This window comes from Trichechus manatus, unplaced genomic scaffold (genome assembly GCF_000243295.1).
Source record: "Trichechus manatus latirostris isolate Lorelei unplaced genomic scaffold, TriManLat1.0 scaffold00178, whole genome shotgun sequence".
Taxonomy (NCBI): Eukaryota; Metazoa; Chordata; class Mammalia; order Sirenia; family Trichechidae; genus Trichechus; species Trichechus manatus.
This window is the reverse complement of record NW_004444114.1, coordinates 2,007,546-2,017,663: the sequence shown is the minus strand read 5'-3', so window position 1 is coordinate 2,017,663 and position 10,118 is coordinate 2,007,546. Positions and strand designations below refer to the sequence as shown.

Sequence of the window (10,118 nt, the reverse complement as noted above, 5' to 3'; positions counted from 1 at the left end):
AGATAACACTAGAAGTTTCATTTTTCTTTCTTATTAGTGAATTCCAAGGTAGAAAACTAACAGTGATAGTAATAATAACAATAATAATAATGTGAAGTGACAGAGGGTTAGGGGAAAACATTTTAAAAATGTGGAACACAAACTTTCTGAAACGAAAAATCCACGGACATTTCTGAAGGATAACTTGTAACTGGCAACCACAGTTTTCCCAGATTTAATATTCTGTAACATATGAATTAATCAAATGATGTAGCACGGCTTGGATTAATCAAATGAAGATGAATAAGAAACATGTGAATTAAACCTCCCTAGTAATACTCAAGGGCAAAAATGTAGGGAAATTGCAAGAATCACAATTAACTGGTTCAAAATTAAAGGTCTGAAAAGCTTTGATACTAAAAGCAAGTCTAAATCATGCCTCAGGTAGCTCTCTATAGTTTGCAGAACACTGTTCTTACAAGCTATTTACCTATTTTGGGGAACTAATTGTACAGAAACATGCAGTGCTACCTTAATGAAAGAGAGGTTTGCTGTAGAACAGACAGGTTTGCTCTGAATTAATTTTTAATGCTTTATTTTAGAGCAATGATTGCAACCTCCTACTCAGTTTTATAAATATTATATCCCTTATGCCAGTTGTCTGAGTCCATGTATTAGCTTTGATTTTCATTTTTAAACACCTCTGTCTGGTAATAACCTTTTTCCATTTGTATTCTGTGAACTCAGTAAAAGGACATCTAGGACATATACAGGAACTAGGGAAAAGGTTATTTATTTCTGAAACCCAAAGAAATAAGATAAAACATGTTCACTGCTAGCAAAGGAGACCAGAAAAATGATTCTATCGTTTTGGTAAGGATGATGTTGAGTAGACAGATGTTGTAAGTTTTTTTTTTTTTTTTTTTTTTTTAAGGTAAGAGGCTCAGGTAATGAGTGCCAATAGGATATTTGGGGATGTTCTGATGTTCACCTTAAAAATTATGGTGGGGATCAGCATGGGCTTGCTTGAGTAAGCAGGACGGCTGTATCTTACAGAAAGAGAAGCATATCTCCAGAGAGAAATCACATGATTTGAAATTTCTCCCCGTGAAGCAGTTTTGGGGTTTTGTTGGCTTATAGCCTCATTTCTAAACAGAATTCCTATTTCTGACAGCCAGACAAGGAATAATAAAGAGGAACTTTATAATTTTGATTTTAATCTCAACTTTCCCTTAATTTTTGTAGATCTGGACAACTTCAAGGAGCCCTGGTGGCATAGAGGTTAAGAGCTTAGCTGCTAACAAAGGTTGGCAGTTTGAATCCACCAAATGCTCCTGGGAAACCCTATGAGGCAGTTCTACTCATCCTATAGGGTTGCTATGAGTTGGAAATGACTCAACAGCAATAGGTTTTTTTTTTGGACAGCTCAATAAATATTTTTGTGCCTTATGGTAACTTACATTCCAAGCATAGAACTGGAATCCATTCATTCATTAATTTGACAAATATTCTTGAACCTTACTAGTTGCTGGGTTCTATTCTAGGCTGGGGGGGCGGGTACAGCAATAAAGATGGGAAAAGTCGCTTCTTTCATGGATCTTACATTCTAGTTTAACAGAAAATAAGCAAGTAAACAAAATAACAAATATGACCATTTTAAATATAAAAATACAAATCCTTTAAAAAAATAAAACAAAAGAATGTAATGTGGTTGAAAATATGGGATGGCCAATTTAGAGGATTAAAGAGGAATTTACTGTTAGGATAAAATTTGAGCTAAAACTTGAAAAATGGGAATCATCCAAACAAATTTTGGGAGAGAACAATGTTCCACAAAGAGGAGTCAGTAAGTGCAAATGTCCTGATGTAAAAAATGGAGTGTTTGGAGAATAGTGAACAAGAAGAGACAGGTAAAAGTTAGAGTCAGAAGGGTGTGCAACAGCCAGATCATGTAGGTCTGGTAGTTCATGGAGAGAGGTTTCGATTTTATTCTAAGTGAAATGCAAATCCTGTGATCAAATGTAATTTTGAAAAGATCATTTGGTTTCTCTATAGGTAATGGACTGCAGAGGGAGCAAAGTGGTAGGATTTTATGGATGGCTTCTGTAACACACGGTTTAGGAGATTTCCATCAAAAGGTTTATCAACATATTTGTTGAAGTATTTGTATCTGAGGTTGTTCTAAATTAAAGTAAAATAAAAATAAGTCTACTATTAATTATTCATCATAGCCAATTAGCATCGATATAGCCAAATTGTTATTTTCCTACATGGGAAAATTTAAAACACACCAGTATGAAGTATACTCACCAATGGTTCAACACCCCATTTTACTTTACTGATAAAGGGTTTTGGAAGGCAACCTTGTAAAACTTTTCCCATGCTTTTCAAAATACTTCTGCAACTACAGAACTAAAACATCACTTAGGTTGGGAATCAGAGAAGGGGATTACTGTTTCATTCCCTAAATGATGGGAACACAGAATCACTTTCTAAAGTTTGTTTTTATGCCTCTCCATCTGATCCATCTCTCATGGAACAACAGGGGACATTTTCTTTGGCTAATAAGGTGACCTTGCTGAGAGCAGTCTTAGCAATAATGAAAAATAACATCTCAGGCAGAACACAGTTCAAAATAACTGTTCTTAGTGTCACTATCAACAGCCTGGTTCATAAGTTAGGGATTTCAGTTAGCTTGCTTAATACTTAAGAGTCAGGCTGACTGAAAAAGCGCCGTGGTTGTTGGTCAAGGCAGCAGAGTGCTGTTTTCTGTTTCTAGTCTCACGAACTTCAGTTTGAATCCTAGCTCTGCCACTTCTAAGCTGTGAGAGCTTAGTTCAACTACTTAACTTTTCACCGACTTAATTTCTCTAAGCAATACTTTACTAATCTGTGTAAGGGGATGAGAATACTTCCAAAGCTGCAGAAAGTATAAATGAGATTTGTAAAGTGCTGGTACATTGCAAGCAACCATCATTTATATGACAACCATATCAACATCATTCTAATGAACATTACTAAGGCACAGTTGCTTGTGCTAACATGAAGAAGCTGGATTCATAAGGGATTTTGCTTGTAGAGTCAATGCAGCCTATTATTTAATGCGTGGCCTTAGGAAACTTCTGTGAGTTTCACTTTCCTCAGGTATTACAGAGACAATGAGCCCATTTTTTTCTGAGAAATCGTGAGCAATGCACTCTTTTCAGTACTATGTATTCTTCCACCTTCTCTTTTGAATGATGTTTATGCCTGACCTTTGTGGCTTCGGCAATGATACTGTGGCACGTTTCAGAAGCAAATTTCCAGGGCCAGAGTGCAACTTGATGCTGAAAGTGTTTCTCAACCAGTGGTAGTGCCACTTCTCAAGGGGGGGTTTGGAAATGGGGTGGGAGAGGGGAGTGCCGTTTGGTTATCATAAGGATCAAGGGGTTGTTTCTGGCATTTAGTGAATGAGGGCTAAGGATACCAAATGTCCTGCAATGTGAAGAACAGTCTTACCAAGAAAGAGCTGTCTGGAACAAAATGCACTGCCCTTGATAACAACTTTTAAAATCACTTCCCTTGGAATGATGGAAGGAACAGAGCCATGGCGCTCAAGGAAGAGCTCGGGACTTGCTCCCACTGGTCACAGGAGGTTCAGCAACTACAGCTAGAGGAAGCCAACCCCAGAGCGGTGCTTCTGCTTTCCAATGGTGGACACTCATCTCCTATGACTTTTTGTGTATTTTTAAAGAAAATTTATGTTTTAAAGAGATTTTTCCTGAGTGGGGAGCATAAGAGTTAGAGGTTTTACTGTGCAAAGAACTTTCAAGCAAGTAAAAGCATGGACAGTTAAAAAACCTGAGCAAGAGCAGGCTGTCTTAAATAGTCAGTGAAAATCTCCTTTTGTGGGAAAGCCATCCTCTTTAGAGGTTACCTAGTCCAACCTTCTTTCAGATGGGGAAACTGAGTCCCAAAGATGAAAAGTGATATGTTCAAAGTTACCCAAAGTGTTGAGACTAAAATTTTTTTCCCGGCCTCCCAAGTAAGGCTGATGATGTGCAAGTTTTGCACTGTCCAACTCTGGGTGACACTGTTCACATTTGTATTTACTGTAGATTTGGATTGTTAATATAATAATTGTATGGCTGACTGTGGTAAAGCGACTTGAAGAAGGTGTGCCTTTTTAAAGTTTGCACAAGGTTATCATTTAGATTAGAGTTGGGGTTACCCATTTCTTTCAGCTGATGTCCATGTCCAGCTATCACAAAAAGAAAAGACAGCTTTCCTTAATGTTATGCTGGCAGTAAGTTAAATCAAGTTGTGTCCTTAAGTACAGTGAATGCCTAGTAATTGTGCAGTAAAATGTCTGAATATAGCTTAGTGGATGGCTTTATATTTGGGAAATCTAAGACATAATGTCAGAAACTATATGTAAACTTTCATTTTTTTCCCAATAAACAGTAAATGCTTTGATTTTTCTAGTTTTTAGATTTTTTTTTTTTCTTTTTAGGCAGTATAGATAGTAGATGATAGCAAAAAAAGATCATGGTTTCATAATTCAATTTTTTTAAAAGAAAAAGACAATACAAACTATTTTTGTCCCATAAATAAGATTTTAATAGAGAAAGTATTAAGAAGCTATGATTATACGAGAAATAACCTCTGAGCATCACTGGCCAGGTTTGAATTCCTGAAACCTAGTCTATGCACTCACCAACTTGCAAAATTCCAGGATTTTAGAGTTAAAATAGATCACTGATTAGAATTTTCTAATCTAACCCTTTAGTATCTGCAGACTCAGGAGTCTGAGGCTGAGAATGGTGAGAGGATTTGTCTAACATCACAAACCTGTGAAAGAACAAAGCAGGGTTAGACCTCAGCCCTCGACTACAGCCCCATAGTCTTTGTAAGTATTATCAGAGCGCAAATTAGTAGATTTAAATGAGGATAGACAAGCAAATAATAGAACAAGCTTCACATGTTCATTGCTTCATTTGTATATCAGTTATTGAATGAGATAATGCAAATGATTTACATTATAAAATAGCTGTCCATTTGAAACATTATCATAGGTACTCATGAGAAAACTAAAATAACAGAGAGGTTTTTGCCCTTACAGGAAATGATTTCCAAACAGTGGTTTATTTTATATTTTTTAATTTCAGGTGTGGGGCAAACAAAAGGATGCACTGACCTTTGGCATTTCTACTCCAGTGTAACTGGAGAGCCTTACTAGAATGATGTAGTCTTGGCTGTATGATAATCACATTGCATTTGGCATAAAACCCTATAATAAGTAAATACTTGAAGAAGGAACATTGTTTCCCTCAAAAATGATACCAACAGGATATAAGGAGTCAATATCAATAAGAGGGGGTACTCTACACATCAGAAGAAAATAACAGTTCAAAGCAATAAAAGCACTTCCTTCTAGCATTTGAGAGTCCACATAATGAAGAGCTTACAAAATCAGACAGATCTGGGTTCCTGTTGTTGACCCCAGTCCACCTTTGGTAGGCTGTTTCAACTTTCTATGCCTCAGTTTCTTCCCTTGCAAAACAGAGTTATTATTAAGGGATTATCTAAAGCACTGTTTGTAAGATCATTTTTTGCTATGTTCTTAGCATTAATAAAATTGAACTCAAGTCAATTTTGTCTCAGGTTGGCCATGTCTAATACAGTAGGCAGGAGTCAGAAGCAATTTATGCCAGGAAACTAGGTGGAAGTGATTATATGTAAGGTTACGTCTGAAATTCCTCTAAACTACAGTATGTTTTTATGCCCTCCAAAGTTTGAGAACCATTGAGCCAGACTTAATTCCTAAAAGGTAAGTCTACGCACTTGTTTGGGAATTAAAATTGTCTTTACGTTAGATATCAAAGGGGAGATGGGAGTTTTATAAGGTGTTCCTGCTTGCCTTCAAGGTTTACTCATTATATTTAAATATGGAGATGCTTCTATGACTTTAATGCATGTAAATAGATTTTATGATATCATGAGGATTTAATGAAATAGAGAATTGATTCATATCTTATATGGTGGGATCATTATGTAAGTTTCATATGACATAACTCAGTTGTAAAAAGCATTCAAGGTACACTATAGAAGTACATATTTTTAAATCACGAAGTAGTTCCTTAGTTTTAGTTATATTTTATCTATTTAACGTATACTAGGACATTTTATCAGGAGCCCTGGTGGCACAATAGTTATGTGCTCAGCTGCTAACCGAAAGGTTGACGGTTCAAACCTACCAGACACACCTCAGGAGAAAAGACCTGGTGATCTGCTCTGGTTAAGATTATAGCCTAGGAAACCCTATAGGGCAGTTCTACTCTGTCATATAGGGTGACTGTGAATTGGAATTGACTTGATGGCACACGACAACAATAATAACAACAGAACACTTTATAAGATCTTTCCTCATTTTTATGATCCTATCATTAGAAAATACAGGTTCCCCATGGGTTTTTCCACTCCTTGAGCTGGCTGCTTGGTGTTTCTGCCAGTGGCTTTACACTCAACCACAATATGGGATTTCTTTCAACTCAGTTACATTCTTTTGATGCAAATGTTCTTATTAAAACCCTCAAGGGCCATTCAAAATAAACGTGTTCAGATTTCTTTTTCCCTTTTTGGTCTTCCTTCCAGTCTGTTCTTATCTGGCTAGCCCATCAGGATTATACTAAGGATGTCAAAGGTCAGGTCTGTCAAAGACACCCATAGTCGTTTCTTATAATTTACCACTCTTCTGAGGGTTTATTTATTGACAGGGGCTTAGGGAACTCCAAACAAACGAATACATAAATTCTATGACATGACAACAAAAACTGAAAAGAACATTTGCTTATCCCTGATGTCAGTCAGCTAAATTGTCAGGATAATTTGCTGCTCTAGCCTTCAGACAGCAGCTGGCCTTGCCTCACTAAACCAGCCCATAGCCCTGTTCCCAACAGTGACCAACCATGCCCTTTCTGAAGATGAATAGCAGGTAATAATCATCTTAGGTTGTATAAGAGCTTATCTCTTGACACACAATAGGCCTAAGTATAAATGCCTGAAATTTATCTCAAGAGTCAAGTAAATTAAAACTCTTACATCACCTACCCAAGCGTTTTTATGTAGTAGACACCATGCTCTTCAATGCTTTTTAAAAAGAATAATAAGCTTTTCAATCAAAAGGCAATGATCATGTCCTTCCATGGTAGTAAATAAAGACAGCTGATAGAAAAAGTTAAAATAACTAAGAGCCCTGAAGTAAAGAGGCGGATACTACCGTATCTGCTGGATTCTTAGGCAGGGGAAAAAAAAAAAAAAAGTTAAGCTAGTAGCCCTGGACTTGCCCCTACGGAAGGAGTCCATGCTTTACTGTGGTTGTTTGCCTGGCTGTACCTTTCTTGACACCCTCAGGGTTTCTTTTTTCATCCTAGAAGCAGAAGACCTTGAATTTGTCTTCCCACACTAATCTGTTTGGGGAGCTCCATCTGTGTTCATCAGATTTCTGTGGGCTAAAGTTTCTAACCACATCCCTGCTTTCAAAAGCAGGAAAATGTTTCACCAGAAAGGTAAAAAGCAAAAGCAAGCCACATTTACTATACCGGAGACTGTAGTGCACTGTGTTGGGCAGGCAGTCCATGTACAGAATCTTGATTTGCAAGCTGGGACACTACCCATATCAAAAACTATACAAACAGCTACGATATCAACTTCTTCCAAACTATAGATAAAAGCACTCAGTGTCTAACACTAACAAACTGCTGTGTTCACAGAATTCCACTGGAAACTGACTAGCATCTTCTCGTGTGCCTACCACAGGGGCTTGTAAACACATCATTCTGAAGTCAAGAAATGACTATCTGTAAAGTAAATGCTTTCCCCACATTAAATGAGATTCCAGGGCCCTGGTATTCAGTGTGTCCACACCACAATTTATACACAGGGCATTCTGCCACTTCCTCTGTACATGAGAATTAATGGAAGTGCTGTGTGACATGTAAATTTTTTAATGAGTAGAAAGTGCTAAATTTGCAGAATGTATAACGTTTTAATTTCCCAAAGTCAGGAAGTTCACTGATGCAGACACAATTCCAGGCAGTTCTTGTTTGTAAATTGTAATTTTTAATTTGTCTACTGTGGCATAAATCCCTTTCAGTTAGAAGGAGTAATTCTAAATTCAAATTTGAACTGTTACATATCCCTGTGTGGGATTCCGATCTTCAGATGGAATTGAAAACTAAAATCCATAGCAATAGTTTAAGTAATCTAAATTTAATCTAGTATTCATCCATATATCTGTATCTATATATCTCCATTTCTAGACCAAGCCATATATATGTGGTACTTCAATTACTATTTACAAAATGAAGAGGTAAGCATGAATTAAAGTATTTGCTAACCAAGACAAAGTATGTTACTAGAAATTTATTATAAAGATATAAAAGTTAAAAGTTAGCAGGTTTTAATAAGAAAATTGTATTTCAGCATGAAAGGTAAATATGCTATTAGCTTTGCATTTTTGGAGATTTTCTTACCTCTTTTCTCTCTTTCCTTATCTCTTTCTCTCTCATTTCTCTGGAACCATTATATGTGAAGTCTATTTCAAAAATATATTGCAAAACCAGCAGCTACCTTAATAGAATTCTAGGGATGATATAAAGAAACCTAAATATTTTAATGGACAGACAGTACAGTGGACCTTCCAATACTGCTTTCTAAATACCATAGACTATGGATTACTGTTATTAAGTGAAATCTGTGGAATCTTATTAACATTCAGTCCCTTCTCATATTGAACATACCAGACATGTGCTTTTTAGTTATTTTGAATGGTACAAACATTCCAATTCATCTACACAGTCTTGTTTAATACAGTTCATGTCTTTTAGAATGCCTTAGGACTCTAGTTTAAATTTTTTTTTTTTTTTTTACATCAACAATGTGCTTAAAACCCAAAAATCCAACTTCTTTCTGGGACGTTAAGAGACTCTGATAGCTTCTAATTATTGCTTAATAATGAATTCTAGTGTACCAATTTCTGTAAGTGCTTAAAGCAATTTGAAGGCACTGAGGCAATGTCTCCAGTATAGGACCTATTTTTCAGGCCAATGAGTATATGTTTGTATCTGGGATTAGTATATATATTAATGTAATACGTATATATCATACTTGAGTATGAACTACATGTGTATGCAATGGCCTGAAAAGTTTAGTGGAGCTTTCAAAATTGCTTGAAGAGCAATGCCTTGTCTCACAAGTGAAATTATAGACGATCGCATAAGGAATCCAATGTATCCAACAGTCTCACAGGAGTATATTTACAAGGACAGAGTGATATGTATATAGTAGGGAACTCGTAAATAATTCAATTCTAAATTTCCACGTCTTCAAAAGAGTTGATTTATGGGCTATAAGTAACTGTTGCTGACTAGGGTTTTATGTGACTAGGTATTATCTAAGGATTTTATGCAATTTTTTTTTTTTTTTTGTAATCTAATTTCAATCATTGTGACCAAATTCACAAGCCAAGGCAGTGATATTGCATATCTCAAACCACAGACTCTTAGTTCCATGATCAGGCTATTTGTTGTTCTAGTCTACCCTCAACATCTGTTTTTAAAAAAGTCATTTTACAATTACAAAGATAATGGATTACTAGTTATAAACAATACAGAGACTAGAAAGCACATAGAAAAAGAAAACTGTTACTTGTAATCTCACTAATCAAGAAAATGCATACATTTCCTTCATCTTTTTCTTAAGCTTACTTTTACATAGCTATGACCAAATGCATATATAAGCCTATATTCTCCTTTTCCATGTTAAACCATCATGAACGTTTTAGTGGCTGTATGATATTCCATTTTATGGAAGTACCATGTCTTACTTAACCATTCTCCTAATATTGCACTTCCTGGTTTTGCGTTTTTTATAATACCAAAAAATAAAGAATATGAACATATTTGGCACACACTTTTTTATGCATTCATATTCATTATTTAAAGTTTATTCTTTGAAGTAGGATTACTGGGTCAAAAGGCATGAACATTTTAAAATTCTTGACTCATTCTGTCCAGCTGTTCCCCCAAAATAATTGTCACACTTCATATTTTCATTTACAATACACATTTCCACTTTATTACATATTTACTAACAATTAG

The 10,118-nt window shown here is 35.8% G+C and overlaps 1 protein-coding gene across 2 annotated transcripts in view; it reads right to left on the bottom strand.

Moving 5' to 3' along the window:
- UNC5C (unc-5 netrin receptor C) overlaps window positions 1–10,118 on the bottom strand; it is a 437,515-nt gene that overhangs the window by 57,715 nt on the left and 369,682 nt on the right. The gene's annotated exons all lie outside the window — the stretch shown is intronic.